Genomic DNA, 18416 nt, shown 5'->3' on the forward strand with positions numbered 1-18416 from the left:
TGTTGACGACATGCTAGTCAAGAGCAAACTCGCCGCTAACCATCTGACCGACCTGCGAGAGACCTTCGCCATCCTACCGAAGTACCAAATGAAGCTCAACCCGGAGAAGTGCGCCTTCGGCGTAGGATCTGGGAAGTTCTTGGGTTTCATGGTCAGTCAGCGGGGCATTGAAGCTAACCCTGAAAAGATCAAGGCCTTGATTGAAATACAGTCATCCAGAACGATTAAGGAAGTTCAAAGACTCACTGGCCGAGTTGTCGCCCTTAACCGCTTCATTTCCCGTGCAACGGATAAGTGCCTCTCCTTCTTCAAAGTTCTTCGACAAACTTTTGAATGGACGACCGAGTCTGAAGAGGTCATTCAGCAGTTGAAGCAGTGCATGGCCAACCCTCCTTCTTTTCTCAGGCAATCACTGGCGAACCCATCTTCCTCTACGTAGCCATTTCAAGCACCGCAGTTAGTGCAGCTATTATCAGGGAAGACGACTCTATTCAACGGCCGGCCTACTACATCAGTCGGGTCCTCAAGGGCGCCGAGCAGAATTACCCACTGTTAGAAAAAATTGTCCTTGGCCTTGGTCACCGCATCCAGATGACTCCGTCCTTACTTCCAAGCCCATTCCATAGTGGTCCTCACCGACCAACCTTTGAAGAAGGTAATGCAGCAACCAGAGCTCTCTGGCAGACTCATGCAATGGTCGGCGGAACTCAACTAGTTTGACATCTCCTACCGACCTCGAACAGCAATTAAGGGGCAGACTATCGCCGATTTCATCCTGGAGTTCACTAATCTTACCCCAACCACGGCCCCTCCACCCCCACCAACCTCTACCGAGCCAGAAGACCCTCATTCTTGGACTCTTAACGTTAACGGATCATCCCGCAGAGAAGGCAGCGGGGCTGGTCTCATCCACACCGCCCCTGAGGGTGGTTATTTCAAATGTGCTCTCCGTTTCTTGTTCGATGCCAGTGACAATGAGGCCGAATATGACGCATTGATAGCAGGTCTCCGCCTAGCTAAGGACATTGGTGTCAGCCACATCCGGGTATTCAGCGACTCCCAGCTCACTGTCAAACAAATTACGGGGGAATTCGATGCAAATGAGGACACAATGCGGGCTTACAGGGATATTGCACTTCCCTTTATTCGCCTCTTCAATACTTTCCGCATCCAGCACATCCCTCGGGCAGAAAACTCTAAGGCAGACGAGATGGCTCAGTTGGCTTCTGCAGACCAGTCCGACCTCAGCCGTGGTGTCCGTCTCGAGTACCTAGCCCACCCTACCATTTCTCCCGACCAGCAAGAAGTACAGTTCCTCCAGAATGAGCCCATCCCTTGGCCGTCGGACATTTTTCTATTTTTGACAATGGGAGAACTTCCAGATGACCAACAGCAAGCCGTCAAAGTTAAGGCCCGGTCGTCCAATTACATCCTCGTCGGTGGTGTCTTGTACAAACGTGGTTTTTCACGCCCGTATCTGCGATGCCTCAATCCGGCTCAAGCAACCTATGTGATGCGAGAAATCCATGAGGGTATCTGCGATAATCATTCAGGCGGCAGGTCACTAGCCCACAAAATACTTCGCACTGGTTATTTCTGGCCTACTCTCAACCAAGATGCGATTGACTTCGTACTCAAATGTGATAAGTGTCAACGCTTTGCCAACATCTCTCATGCTCCTCCTACAAAGCTGATCACACTTTGCAGTCCCTATCCATTCGCCAAATGGGGGATCGACTTAGTTGGACCACTTCCCACCGGCCGAGGCCAGACCAAGTTTGCGATTGTCGCCATTGATTACTTCACCAAGTGGGTAGAGGCAGAATCCTTTGCCACCATTACCGAATGGAACACAACCAAATTCATCTGTCAGTCGATCGTATGCAGGTTTGGCATCCCTCAAGCCATCGTCTCAGACAACGGCAAATAATTCGACAATGCCAAGTACAGGAAGTTCTGTGCAGACCTCCAGATCCAACCCTGTTTCTCCTCCCCAGGTCATCCCCAAGCCAATGGCCAAGTCGAGGTTACCAACCGTTCTCTTCTGAAGATCATCAAAACTAAGCTAGAAGCTGCTAAAGGACTTTGGGCTGAGGAATTACCGAATGTACTCTGGGCTTATCGTACTATTGCTCGAACTCCCACTGGGGAGACCCCCTTTCGCTTAACATACGGCGCTGAGGCGGTCATCCCAGTGGAAGTCGGTCTGCCTACGCCAAGGGTTTTACATTCGAACCTAGAACTAGCCGAAGAACTCCGTCGGGCTGACCTTGACCTAATGGAAGAGCTCAGAGAAACTACTGCTGTCAGACTGGCCTCCTACCAACAGAAAATGAGAACACATTACAACTGTAGAGTTCGACCAAGGGAGTTCGCCGTAGGGGACCTTGTTTTGCGAGAAGTAACTCTTGCTACCAAAAATCCGACTGAAGGCAAACTGGCAGCCAAATGGGAGGGACCTTACGTTGTGAAAGCCAGACCATGACCGGGCACTTACCGACTTCAGGACATGGAGGTCGAGACCTCCTCTACCCTTGGAACGCTGAACATTTGAAGCGCTATTTTCAATAAAAGTTGTATTTTTGTATCGTCCAAAATGTTGTATTTTATTTTGGACAATCTATTTTCTCATTTTCTCCTCATATAGTGTAAATTTGTGACCCCATGGGCTACACTTTATATAACAGCAAGCTTATATCTCAACTATCTGTGATATTCCAATAACGCTTTGATTGCAGCCTCAGCTAGACTGAGCATGAAGAGCTCGGCCAAACCGAGTCACAAAAAGCCTCAGCCAGACTGAGCATGAAGAGCTCGGCCAGACCGAATCACAAAAAGCCTCAGCCAGACTGAGCACAAAAAGCCTCAGCCAGACTGAGCATGAAGAGCTCGGCCAGACCGAGTCACAAAAAGTCTCAGTCAGACTGAGCATGAAGAGCTCGGCCAGACCGAGTCACAAAAATCTCAGCTAGACTGAGTACAAAAAGCCTCAGTCAGACTGAGCATCAAGAGCTCAGCCAGACCGAGTCACAAAAAGCCTCAGCCAGACTGAGCACAAAAAGACTCAGCCAGACTGAGCATGAAGAGCTCTTCCAGACCGAGTCACCTAAAGCCTCAGCCAGGCTGAGCACAAAAAGCCTCAGCTAGACTGAGCATGAAGAGCTCGGGCAGACCGAGTCACTTAAAGCCCCAGCCAGGCCGAAGCCACCATTGCGACTTCATGATCATAAGCACAGTGGCCATATTTTCTCACACTCACTCTGCATTGAATTTTTCTTACAAGTTAAAATTCCCTCTGCATTGAGTTTTTCTCACACTCACTCTGCATTGAATTTTTCTTATAAGTTAAAATTCACTCTGCATTGAGTTTTTCTCACTTTCACTCTGCGTTGAATTTTTCTTACAAGTTAAAATTCCCTCTGCATTGAGTTTTTCTCACACTTACTCTGCGTTGAATTTTTCTTACAAGTTAAAATTCACTCTGCATTGAGTTTTTCTCACACTCACTCCGCGTTGAATTTTTCTTACAAGTTAAAATTCCCTCTGCATTGAGTTTTTCTCACACTCACTTTGCATTGAATTTTTCTTACAAGTTAAAATTCACTCTGTATTGAGTTTTTCTCACTTTCACTCTGCGTTGAATTTTTCTTATAAGTTAAAATTCACTTTACATTGAGTTTTCCTTACATTTTACACTTCACAATAATTTATACATAAGCCTTATACAAGTTGCCATTCTTATTCATTTCAAATGCACAAGCAAAAATAATGAACTGAAAACACAACTCAAATTTTATTTATTCACAAAACTTGTACATACGTTCTTTACAGCAATCCAAAAAAAAAAAAAAAAAAAGACAAAAAACTTGTATAACTCACACTAATCACTCTTCCTCACTTGAAACGAGGTCTTCTTGTTTAACGCCCTCATCTAGGGGGGTTTGGGCCACGTCATCTTCATCAATCCGTACACCACTCAGGTCCAAGTCTGGGAACAGTTCTTCTGCCTTCCGCTTGAACATCTTCCAGCCACTGTCCCAGAACTTAGCCATTTCGTGTTTGTAGAAGTTCGACCGCTGGAAGCTCTCAATAACTTCTGCTTCAGTCCTGCCCCTAACGGTCGTTCCTGACGGGCCCGCCTCCCTAGACAGCTCCCTTGCTAAGTTACTGGCGACTGCGGCATCGACTGCCATCTGAAATTTAGCAGACCCCTTGAATTGCTCCACTGCTGCGACATACAAATTGGGGTATGCTGCCCTTTCAGAGGTGGCCTTGATTTTTTCATCCTCCAGTTCCTTCTGCAACCTTGCCTTCTCCTCCATTGTCCTAGCACGCTCGTCCTCCAGCTCCTTCTGCAGCCCAGCAATCTTCACGTCTGCTTCATCTTTCTCTTTAATCTACTGGGCGCGCAGTTCTTCATTGTTGATCATTGCCTCTTCAAACCGCTCAGTGGCGACCGTGCAGGCATTTTGAGCATCCCTCAGCTTCTTCTGATCGCCAGCCAGCTGGAACTCGAGCAACACTACCTTGCGGCGTTCGTCCTCTAGCTCTAACCCGACTGCCAGCAGCTCAGCATGGGCACGATCGGCAATATTGCCCTGCACGATCGCCAATACTTCTATCTTTTTTGCCTTCTCAGCCTCCTGCCAACCCCTGGCACACGCGCTTCACGCAGCCCTCTCCAGCTTGCACTCTCCTTCTTGAAACTTGTAAGCTGGGCCTTAGCATCCTCCGACTTGACCTTCGCAGCCGCCGCCTTTCTCAGTAGAGCCCCTGCTAAGGTCGTTACCTCCATTTGGGCAGAGCACAACCGCTTTAGCAGCTCAGCCTCATTGAACCTGGCCACCGAGCGCACGGCTGCGTCCTCCACAATCCCCACAAGGTGATCTGCAGCTGCCCTGGCTGGGCCTTCTTCTCCCTCTAGTCGCCCAGCCACTGCACGAGCATGGTAGATAGCAGTCGTCAGCCTGGCCCCTTCTCCTTGGGGCGCAGGCGCCCCCTTTGGCTGCTGCTCCATCACTTCCTTAGGACCAGCTGACCTACTCTCCACCGGCACTTTAGGCATGGCACTCATGTGCTCTTCTTCCTCCTGGCCCCCTTGGCCTTTGTCCCCTTCCATGTTTGGGACAACCACACTTTTTGGGGTCTCCTCTACTCCCTTCTCCCTTATTGCGGCCGACTCCTCCATGGGGGTAACCTCCTCCCCAACCCTCACCCTCTTCAACCCAAGCTCACCTGAGGCCCCCTTAGGGTGAACCCTCATTTTCTTCTTTTTCTTCAAAGTCTCCGCCTCCCTGCTTGCCCTTTCCTTCACTAGATCCACGGGGGGCGGTTGTGGCTCAAAACTGCCCAAGTCTTTTTCCCCCAGTGGCTTGGGGCGCGGTCGGATTCTCTCCGACTGGTTTTGGTGGTGGGCCTAACTGCACCTCCTTGAATTTTTGGGCTCTGGAAAAAATTGTCCGATCTTTCGCCTCCTGCGCCTTTCTTCTTGCCTCTAGTTTTTCCGGTGCCAGATTTCCACCGGTCGGTTGAAGGCCCAATCCTGCGGCAAACAAAGCGGACGGCTGGACGAGATCGTCCCACTTGACGCCCTCCTTCTCCCTCCAGGCCTTCACCTTTTTCACCCTCTCCTCCACTGCGGCCCCCAACTTTGGCTCTACAGACTTAGCAGGCACCCTCCATACCGTGCGCACCCCTCCTTCCCCGTTCGCAGACACGTAGAACCACCGCGGCCTCCATCCCATCGTTTCACCTCTGGCCCAACGCCTAACCTTCCCCACCACGAGATGATGCCACGTGTACGACCACGATTCACTGCACCCTTCCCCCACCCTGTATTTTCCACTTCAAGTCATCACGTGACCCGCCACCTCTCGAGCCCCACCTCTGCCACTTCCACATTCGTGGTCGGCCCACCTCATGGTCGGCCACTCCACTCGGTTACCCCTCGCGGTCGGCCCTCCTCATGGTCGGCCACTTCACTCGGTTACCCCTCGCAGTCAGCCCTCCTCATGGTCGGTTACCCCACTCAGCTACCCTTCGCCGTCGGCCCTCCTTGTGGTCGGTCCATCCACTCGGCGAACCCCCGCGGTCGGCTCTCCTCCTGATCAGCCCCCACGCTCGATCACTCCTATCGGTTGGCCCCTCTCTCGCAGATCTCTAACCACCCTCATTTTCTTCACTATTCCCTTCGTTGGACTATAGCTGCACTCGGGAATGGGGGACTACTGACATGGGTAGGCCCATAAAGGCTACAGCCCACCATGAACAACTCAAGCCCACCACTTAGGGCCCAATACATAACCCAACTTATAAGCCCCAGCACAGCTGGAAGTCAACATGACATGAAGGACCAATGATATTCAGACACGTAGCGGGTAAAGGGCAAGCCACATCAGCAGACAAAGATCTGTAAAGTTATTGCCACTGCATATCACCATTAATGCAGCCCCTCACAGCATTTATTACGACAACACCTCTCCGTCGAGACAGCACGCTCTCACCCTGAACAAGGTAAGTTACAACATAGACTTTTGGCCAAGGTGACAGGTCAGACGGGACAACGAAATGATTACCAAAGGATATAAGCAGACGTTGAAGACAAGAAGAAGGCTAAGTTTTTCTATCTCTGATCCATATCTCTACATTCCACTTCTCTCTCTAACTTGCTCGTCGGAGGGTTCGCTGGGGGACACCCCGTTCCCCATTGAACTCTTGTGCAGGTTCTCAGGTGGGCTTGACCACTTGGATATTGGCTCGAGAAGCGTGGATCAGTCCGACCCGTTCTACCAGGAACCCGTTGTATCATAACTGTATCATCAGTATCAAATATCATATGTCACATCACTTAATTCAAACTCAATTTAAAACTCATAACCAAACAAATTTTCTACACTCAAATCATAATTCCAAAACTTACAAACTCAAAATACAATTTTATTCTCAAATCATAATTCTAAAACTCTACCAAACATTACCTCTAAAACTCTACCAAACATTACCTTAAACTCTTTTCCCAAATTTTTTTTTTGAAAATTTATCTCCCAAAACCAAACCAAACACACCCTTAATAGTTTGATTATTAATTTTTGTTTTCATTCTACACACCAATTATACCAATCATGCCCTTAACTCATATGTTGTACACACACCTTGATCGCCTTGATCCTGAATTGCAGCGTTTTTTGTGGTTGGCTCTCAAAGGTAGAGATGATCATGAGAACAAACACCTACAAGATGATCTTGATTAGGGTGATCAAGATGCAGAAACTAATGATCATGATAAATTTGAGGAAAATTACGTTGTGCGTGGGATTGTAGGGCAATATACGAAGTGCAAGAGGGCTCTGCAAAGAGGATGAAACAATGCCTGGGTCATGAAGATATTAGTTTAGGGAATTCCTTGAATTCTTTAAACTGTACTTTCAATTTTCTCCCACAAAATACTCAAGCTGACATGAATCAAGTGTTTAAACATTGTTCACTTCAATTAGAAGAATAGAAGCTACAAATTCAGGCACAAATGTTGGAACTGAAGAAAAGGAGGTTCGAGTGGCAAAAATTTTGCAGGAAAGGAAACTGGGAGTTGGAAATGATGAGGATCGTAAATGAGAGAATGAAATTTGACAAAATGCACATGGAATTGGATTTGAAGCGAAAGGAGATGGATGCTAATGATGATGAAGCTAGAGTTTAGTTTTTTTCTTTATTCAAAAAGTGTATATTGAAATTTTTATTTTTATTTTTAAAAAATGTGTGCAGAGAATATTTTTATATAATATTATGGGTGTTAGTGGATATCCATTATAGTCATTTTAGTTTAGAATATAATTATCATTAAAATAATATTTCATTAAATGTGTGCAGTAAGGTAACTAGGCGTATAAAAATAGAATTTCCTTTATTTTGTTGTGTAAATAGAATTACCCTTTTAAAAATTATGATAAATTACAAATATATTCTTTGAAGTTTTCTTAAAATACGGATTGCTCTCTATGGTTTGGAAAATTATAAATACCTCATTGTAAGAATTTTTTATTTAACAGAATTAATTAAAAAAATGAAATTTTTAGCTGCTCTTTTATATAGTAATAAAATTACTTGAATTATAATTGAAATATATTTTTAATATCATTAAAAACTGTTAATTGATTTGATAATTTATTATTAAAAAGAGCCATTTGTTATGAAATTAGAAATTTCAATGGGTGAGATGTAATTTCAAAACTATAGGAGACAATTTGTATTTTAAGCAAATTTGAGAGGGTGTATTTGTAATTTATCTTTAAAATTATTTTTAATTTTTAATTGTTTGAGGGTTTTTTTGTTGAACATTTTATAAATTTTAGTCAATTTTTTTTTTTTTTTTGATATGCCCCTAAAATGTACTTAAAAATTAAAATATGAGTGAAATTTTTTATTTAAATAATGAGATAGTTATAGCAAAACATAAAAGCAAAAAAGTGTTCACAATTATATGCATAAATATTTTACCTTTTATTAGATACTTGAAAAACACAAAACAATAATGATACAGACCACTAAAACATCACCACTAACATCACCACTAATGATGTGGCAAGCCAAAAAAAAACAAAAAAAACAAAAAACTAAGACACAAAACACATGTGGCAGTGGGTGGGACCCACTGCCACATCCCTAGTGCAACCACTAATTAGTGGTCTGCATCATTTTTCAACACAAAATTAGAAAATAATTTTTGAAAACCGAACTTAAGAAGCTGATAGATTCCAAAAAGTAGATTTGATCTAAATAAGTTTATTTTTTGATTTTTTATAAAATATGAGTTGGGTATGAGTTAGGTTTGAAGTGATATGATAGAGAGGTGATGTGACTTAAATAAGATAATATGCTTTAAATAGGATAATGACTTTTTAACTTTTTGACTTTTTTAAATTAGGACAAACAAGGCCTAAATAGAGTTGTTAATGGTTGTTATTTGTTTTTATTTTTTTTGCTTTATATATAAAATAATAGGGTAAATTATAAATATATATTAAAATTTGCTTAAAATACAAATTATTCCCTATAGTTTAGAAATTTACAAATACTCTATTGTCAGAATTTTTAATTTAACATAATTAATAGGAAAAATAAAATTTCTGACCACTCTCTTATTTAACAATAAAATTATTTGAATTATTAATTAAAATATATTTTTAATATCATTAAAAATTATTAATTAACTTGATGATTTTTTTAATAAAAATGATAATTTATAACGCGATTAGAAACTTGAACGAACATGATATAATTTATAGAATCACAGAAAATAATCTGTATTTTAGACAAATTTCAAAACATATATTTTCAATTTATCCAAAATAATAGCACGAGCATCTCCAATTCACTAGGCATATAATGCTTATTAGTCAAAATGCCTAATGTGATTCACTTTTTTCAACTCCAATGCATTAGGCATATAATTAGGCATTTTGACTTAGCTCACATTCACTAGTTACATGTAACTAGCCTTCAAGGCTAGGCAAAATGTATTTAATCATTAGGATTATTTCTCTCCATCTTTGTTGCTGACGCGACATTCTATAAAGTTAATAATATTTGGATGAATAACTAAAATAAAGAGTATGGTTAGAGTAAAAATATGAAACAGTTGATAAGTAAAATAAAATATATACTTTATAATAATTTTTAGTTAGGTAAAATACCTACTACCATTGAAGATGCTCGACAATTTGAAACTAACCTATTTGAGTACATCAAGTACAAAAGAACTTCCAAAGAGGAGAAAGAAACTCCTCACGTGGAGGAAATTCAAATCTCGGAAGAATCCAAACCTTCCTAAATATTCTACACACTCCCTTCTACAAACTCATATTAAAACAAAACACCAACCAAACGCCACCAAAACCTTCTACAAACTCCCTTGCATTGCTACCAAACATACTACACACTCCCTTCTACCACTACATAGAGTTGAAGGAATTTTTATTTATTTATTTTTAATCCTCTTTTTGGGTCAAATGACTATAGTATTAGAGTAACAGAGGCATTGTAAATTAGAAAATGCAGAACGTGCAAGGCACGTACAATTGGGTAATACAAATAATAACAATGATAAATTCTGGAGAGATGCTAGAATATGTATCACTAAAAAGGCACACATCATAAAAAGTTATAACTTTTGTGATCAAAGGTACTATTTATTATAATAAAACTTACGATTTTTATGATGAAAGTTATATTTTTGGTAGTAAGAAAAAATTATATATATATTTTTGTGATGAGAAAAAAGCAATACATTTTGTGATTAAAGTTATACTTTTTATATTAAGCCATATTTTTCTTTTGTATAAGGTGTGTACCATATGAGGGTTAGGTTTTGAACTTCAGAGCACTTGAGGTTCGTGAGTTTCATTTGGATAGTTTAAACCGTTTATTTTGAAAGACTCTCAGTATATATCATCTATGAAAAAATTAATTCGATCTGATAATCGTAACATTTTGATTTTATCGTATTTGTTTCCGAAAAATATAAATGACAAATTAAATCAAATCAAACCAAACCAAACCAAATTAAGCCTTAAGTCCTATTAAATTGGGTCGATTACATGAATCCTTCTTTTTCATTCGACTCTATCTAACGCTATATGGTTAGTTAAATTAAGGAAATTCATATATCTATTTACTATACTACCACACGTCAATCTAGGTATATCCATTCCTTTAACACTTCCATCTACTGTCACTATATCGCATTTCTTCACTATTGCCTGTTAATCTTCGTTGTATATGACAAAACCATCTCAATTTATTTTTCCTCTACTTATCTTCTATGGGTATTACTTTTATCCATTCTCGGATATGTTCATTCCAAACTCTGTCTTTTCTAGTCTTGCTACATATCCATTTTAACATTCTCATCTCAGTAACACTCATCTTAGCTACATGTTATTTCTTAGTTACCTATAATTTCGTCCCATATAATATTGCTAGTTTAATAGTCGTTCCACAAAACTTTTCTTTTAATCTAGTGGATACTTGTTTGTCACACAATACCTCTAGACGATAAATATATTTTAAAAATAGACTATCTATTTATTTTTTAAAAAAATAAATACAATAAAATAAATAAAGTTACAATTATATGATTGATATAAATTTTTTTCTTTATAAATGATATGGATAAAATTTTTTATAAAATAAACTATTCAATTAAAGATATGTGAAAAACACCACAAACCACTCAAATTCTTGAAATGAAAGAAGTCCAATCCTATAACAAGGAAGAAGTCCAATCCTATCACACGATGACCTTTCTCTAAATTCGGTCCTACGTTTCAAATCTGGATCCCTCATTTATGGTGGGAGAGGTGCTCTGTGGAAACGAGTAGTGCCTTTGTAAGTGGAACAATGCAACAAATAAACAATTACTAGTATTTTATTTTATTTTTAAAAGAATAATATTATATGTATTAATTAGTGTATCAATTGATAATGTAATATAATTTAAGAAGTTTTTGAAATTTGTAACATAATTAATGAGGAAAGTCAATAATAATATCATAATTAGTGTTGATACACTAGTTAATATACTAATGGGTACGTGCAACACCACCATTTTTAAAAATACACTTGTGAATTGGAGTTCCATGTCCATCTAGGCATTAAATACTAATGTTCATCTAGGCAAACTTAATGACCATTTGCTACTCTTATCAAACTTAATTAATTGAAGTAATTCAGTTAACCACTCTTAAATGCTTCCAATTAGAAGGTCGGTTAATATTGGATAAAGTCAAGCATTAATTGAAAAATGCCCCCCCTCCCCACATAATTTACTTCCATAATGATATGCATTAAAATACTTATAAATTGCGTTCAGAATGATATGTTGTAACAAACTTATATAATTGAGTTATAATTGTTGAACTCAACTTCTACCAAAACATATTGTATTTATATTTAAAAATTTTGTTTATTATCACGACTGGGAGACTCATGTTGTAACAACTCAGATTTTTAATTATTCTGTAGAATTTATACTAATATTATTTAATTTCAATTCGGAAAATATATAATTTATTATATATTATTATGCGTAATTTTGTAAAATAATATAATTATTAAAAGTTTAGGAGTCAAAATAATAATAATAATAATAATAGGTGTGATAGTAAAATAAATAATTAATTTTTTGTTGGTATAAGATAAAGTGTAATTTAATTAGAAATTATTTTATTTATATAATTATATTAAAATAATAGATTAAAAGGTAATTATCTTAAATATCTATTAAGGATAAGAATGAATCTATATAATTATGAATTAAATTTTAATGAAAATGTTGGCTTATTTTTCCTACGAAGGAAAATATCATAAATGCGAGCGTGCCAGCAAGGATTGAAAAATCCTTACAGATTAAATTCAAGCCAATTATCAAGCGATTGTGTTGACGGTTCTTTTGCCTCAACGAAGAGGACTTCAAATTTGCCAAGTGTAGCGAAAAGAAAAAGTAAAAGAAGAAAAAGGGACAGAGAAAGATGATTGAGTGAACAATCAAAGTAATAATTACTTACCTCTACTCCTATGCTTCGAAAAGAAAGTGCATAAAATGCTTCGAAATGGAAATGCTGAAAATAAATGTTTCGAAATATAAATCTATGTTAAACTACTCCTAAGATAAGGAAAATAACAAGAAATATTGAAATCAAGTGTCTTTGATTATGAATTCTGGATCCTTTTACAATGTAGCCATTAATGGCTATTTATAGAAGAAAAAATACAGCAATAACTACTTAGTAACTACCCATTTCTTCCATCTTCATTCTTGTCTTGCCATGTGTCCTTCCACTCATCCACTTTGTCCTTCATATTCTCCATTATCTCTATAACTTCTTTTAACTTCCAAATGAATAAGAGGATGCCACGTGTCCTGCAATTATATAAATAATAAATAATAATAAAAATTGCAGATTTATGGTGTTAACATTACCCCCCGCGGCCCTTAAAAATGATGTTTATTTGAATTTTTGAAGGGCCGAACCAAACACATGACTAACCTAAGCAGCAAAGTGCTTCGAATGATGTAACAACACCAATAAAGCGCTTCGAATGAGTATGAAATTATGACTAGATGACTCGAATTATTACTAGTAACAAGCTTCGAAAGTGATATAAAGGACCAAAATCATTCTTCGAAGGTCGATGGAACCGACAAAAGACGAATTACATCCTCAAAAATACTCGACAAAGCTTCGAAGGTTCACAACCACCATTATTATTTCTTCGAAGCTGTTGTTGATGCAAGATAGAGTTCTTCGAAGCTTACAAAATTATGGCAAAACGGCTTTCGAAGCAACTTATGGCAAAACGGCTTTCGAAGCTGTTTTTGGCCAACATTGTGGTTATTCAAAACTTATATGTTCTGGTTCACACATAATTAATGAAAATATTAATTTTGTGCTTCGAACCAATTATTAATTCTTCGAAGACACCAAAACTGTTGTTCTTCGAGCCAACTTATGATACAAAAAACAGGCATTATTCGACAACTAATTAATTGTCATTTTACATATATTTGAAGAGATGTACACATTTCGAAAGTTTTCAAAGTTTTATACAGTTTCGAAGGTGAAGTAATCAACCTTCGAAACAACTCTTGATGTTTCGAATGTATCTTCAAAGCTTTACACAGCTTCGAATGTGAAGTAATCAACCTTCGAAACAACTCTTGATGCTTCGAATGTATCTTCGATGCTTTGATTGTGTACATACAAACAATTGGCCATCAATTTGAAAAGATAAGCCATTCTCAGCCATTTATTTAAATGCACAGGCTTTTTCTAGCCAAGTTCATGCATTTTAAATGGTCATCCCTTGTTCTTAGTGCTTCGAACTCATAAGAACAATTTGTTAATTTTATTAGCCACATCATCATAATTATATTTTGATGTGAACCACAAATCCAAAAAGGATTTTGAACACCAAAAGTCATGGTATAGTGTGACCATGAAAATTTATACTTTTTGACATTTTGAAAAATATCAAAAATTTTGAATTCATGAACAGTGGCTTGTTCATTATTCTTGACCATGTTTGTTTTAAAAACATGACTTTTGCCGAATAGGTTTTCATAATTATTTGGCAAAGTGGGTTGTTTTTCCATGTTAGCCATTAATGGCTTATGAAAATCACCCATAGATATATTATTTTCATGACTTGACTCTCTAAAATTTGGTTTTTGGACCCCTCGAGTCATACATGGAACATCATTCTTAGCCAAATTTGGCTCAAGAACATGTTCTTTCGTTGTGTTAATTTCATAATTTGGCTCTTTTAAAACGAACTCTTGAACCCCCCGAGCCATTGATGAAATCAATTCTTTGCTTTTGCTATTTTTAACCATGGAAAAATTCAGAAAAAATTCAACAATTCCGACCATTAAAGCCTCAGTTAAAGACTTGGTAGTGAGAGTTGATAACTCATCATTCCGTTGGCGAATTTCCATATCAAGTTGATGAATTTCTCCAATTAAATGGTGTCTTTTTTCTTCCACCAAATAATATTGTAAGGGATGAAAGTTTATTTCATCAAGAAAATGGATCTCTTCTTGAAGATCCAAATTTTCTCTTTCACGCCAATATATTTCATATTGACAAGTTCGAATGGTGAAATCCAAATCGTTTGTCATTTCTTACACTTAGCTGTCCCACCGGGCGTGCCAAAAAATGTTGGCTTATTTTTCCTACGAAGGAAAATATCATAAATGCGAGCGTGCCAGCAAGGATTGAAAAATCCTTACAGATTAAATTCAAGCCAATTATCAAGTGATTGTGTTGACGGTTCTTTTGCCTCAACGAAGAGGACTTCAAATTTGCCAAGTGTAACGAAAAGAAAAAGTAAAAGAAGAAAAAGGGACGGAGAAAGATGATTGAGTGAACAATCAAAGTAATAATTACTTACCTCTACTCCTATGCTTCGAAAAGAAAGTGCATAAAATGCTTCGAAATGGAAATGCTGAAAATAAATGTTTCAAAATATAAATCTATGTTAAACTACTCCTAAGATAAGGAAAATAACAAGAAATATTGAAATCAAGTGTCTTTGATTATGAATTCTGGATCCTTTTACAATGTAGCCATTAATGGCTATTTATAGAAGAAAAAATACAGCAATAACTACTTAGTAACTACCCATTTCTTCCATCTTCATTCTTGTCTTGCCATGTGTCCTTCCACTCATCCACTTTGTCCTCCCACTCATCCACTTTGTCCTTCATATTCTCCATTATCTCTATAACTTCTTTTAACTTCCAAATGAATAAGAGAATGCCACGTGTCCTGCAATTATATAAATAATAAATAATAATAAAAATTGCAGATTTATGGTGTTAACAGAAAGGGACACTTGCCACGTGTTAACTGGCTGTGGCTTCCTCCTCCCTATTTAAGGGTGGAGGTGATCAACCTGCGCAAAAGAAAGAAAGAAGAAAGGAAAGGAAGAAAGGAAAAAAAAAGAAGAAAGAGAGAAGGAAAGGAAAGAAAGAAAGAAAAGAGAGGAAAGGAAAGAAAAAATAGTGAGAGGTAAAAGAGTCTTTCACAGTGGAGAGAAAATGTAAGATATTAAAGTTAAAGTAAGTTTTATTATACCTTGAATTACCAAAAATATATTTTACGTATGTTTTGGCTTACTAAAATCTGTTTTTATACAAGTTATGTTTTTAATAAATTTTATTATGTTTTATAAAGGTTTCAGTTACGTGGTTTTATTTCTGACCCCTATTTGCTCAAAAGGAAATCCATGGATATGTCTGTTTATATTTTAAAGAATATTTGACTATGACCTTATAAACAATTATGTTTTGTAAGTACCACCACGGGAGTCCTACACCTTGGGGGACTTAAATAACCATTGGTTTCTGTTTGACCACTTTGTGGTCCTCTGTTTGTCATGGATCCATTGACCTCTGTTCTGTGCGGACCAAAGTACTGTGCGGAGCTAAGTGCTATACTATTGTGGGAGCCACCTCTAGAATCCGTACGAGTCACCTCTTGAATCCGTACCTCTGTTCTGACTGTCACTTCTGTGACCTCTGCTCTGCTCTGTTCTGTTCTGTATCGTGGTTATGGTGATATATTTACATAATATCTGTATTTCAGTTTCTGGTACTTAAATGATTTATTTACCAGACTGAGTTATGTAAATGTTTTGGCTACATAACTATCCATGGTTATTTCGTGCCCTTATACTCTTAGTATAATATTTCTCACTCTGCCATGTGCTTATAGTTGTTCACCAATTTTCAGGAATCAATGCATTTCAGAAATAGCTTTTTGGAAAGTCGGGTTACGGAATAGACACACACAGTATTTTTTATTGATATTTTGCTATGTAAATATCGACCTTTTTGGTCAATAATTCTGTAATAAAAATAGAAGCTCCAATGATTATTTTGGTACCCTTACTTAAATATTACTTCCGCTCGCGTTATTTGATTTGTTTATGAATTGGCCAGAGATAATCTCGGTTACTGGCCATCACGATACTTAACCCTTGGGTACGGGGAGTGGGTCGTGACACATGTAACAAGATCTACTTATATAGTCATACGAGAGGAATTATTGTAGATACAGTTTAAAATTTAACACTTTCTAAATTAATTCTAGGGTGAATTACACTAATGGTCCCTATAGTTTGGGGCTTGTGTCATTTTGGTCCCTGATTTTTCAATTGTGACACATTGGACCCTGAATTTTGAATCTTAATACTATTGGATTTTTCAAGGGCAAAATCATCAATTTGATAAAATATAAATTAATTTGACAAAAATAAATGTCAAAAAATTATTTCTAGCTACTAAAGATAAAATTATATAAAATTGATAAATCTTTTAGACATTTATTTATTTTTTTACCAGATTAATTTTTATTATGTATTTAGATGATGATCATGTAAAATTAATTTTTAAAAATTAATTATGTAATCTTTATTAATTTTTATCAATTTTACATTATTTTATTTTTGGTGGGTAGAAATAATTTTTAAAATATTTTAAAATATTTTTTTGACATTTATTTTTATCAAATTAATTTATATTTTATCAAATTGACGATTTTTCCCTTGAAATTAAGCAATGAGATGTTCAATTGTCTTTATTTGAAACAAGATTCAAAATTCAAGATCAAATGTGTCACAATTGAAAAGTCAGGGACTAAAGTGACACAAATCCCAAACTATAGGGACTAATAGTGTAATTTGCCGTTAATTTTAATTTTAGCATTATGGGTTATAGTAAAAATAGTTTAATTTGCATGTGAAGTAAATTTGACACTCTTTAGATTGTTCATTCAGTAAGATTATATATATACACTTTCCAGATTCTACAATCAATAACAAATTATTATTTGAGACCTTGGTAATAATTATTTTATTTTTTATTTTTTTGAAATTTTGTTAGTAACTTGATGATAAAAGTATCTGTGACTATGGAAGACTGACCTATTTATATTACAATAATTTGAATTGTGGTTGAAAAAGGATGTAATAATTGGTTGCATATTTTCACATTTCACAATCACTACTGATGATCTATCACAATTCTTTCAATTCTCAAGCCACCAGGCCACATGCTACATTTAATATAAGGATGCAAATGCATTTAATTAATCCCTTGTAATATAAGATAAGGATCCAAATGCATTTAATTAATCCCTTGTCAACTCCTAAGTTTCTGGTTTGGAATACCCCAGTTCTAGCCTTTGTACCAGAAAGTATTTTAGGTATAGAACTAATTATAATAGTATAAATATATCTATTTATATTTTATGTAGTTAGTTTTGTGTTGTAGAGGCTTATTTTAGAAAGTAGGTTAAAAGTTAATTTTTTGATTATTTTTTTAAAAACATGAAAAAAAATAGAGATGTGATGTGATGTGATTATAAAAAAATCAAAAAGCAAAAAATTGATTTTTAACCCAATTGTCCAAATAAGCCTGTCAAGTAAGCGTTAAGATCCTCTAGAGTGATCTCATAGAGTGATCCATCCAATGGCTGAGATTCAGTCTCACCAAAACGTCGTCGTTTTGGGGAGTAATTTCAAAAAAAAAAAAAAAATCAGATTTCTAAATTCCTATGCAAAAGATAGAGAGAGAGAAGAAGAGAGAAAGAAGCAGAGGGAGACGACGTTGCCGCCCTGCCTCCCGACGCCTCTCCGCCGCCACCGTCCTTTATTCAACTGTCTCTCTCTTGTGCTCACTTTGCTATCTTCTATAGCAAAAGCCTTACCACAAATGTAAACCATAAATTTCAAACAAACACCCAACAAAAACAAACCTTTCTTTACAAATACAAATCACCAATAATAACTAATCTTATCCAAAAACAAACCCATCATATCAAATTCCATTGAAGAAAACAATCAACTAAAAACAACCA

This window comes from Camellia sinensis, chromosome 8 (assembly GCF_055761805.1).
Source record: "Camellia sinensis isolate YWXY chromosome 8, ASM5576180v1, whole genome shotgun sequence".
Lineage (NCBI taxonomy): Eukaryota > Viridiplantae > Streptophyta > Magnoliopsida > Ericales > Theaceae > Camellia > Camellia sinensis.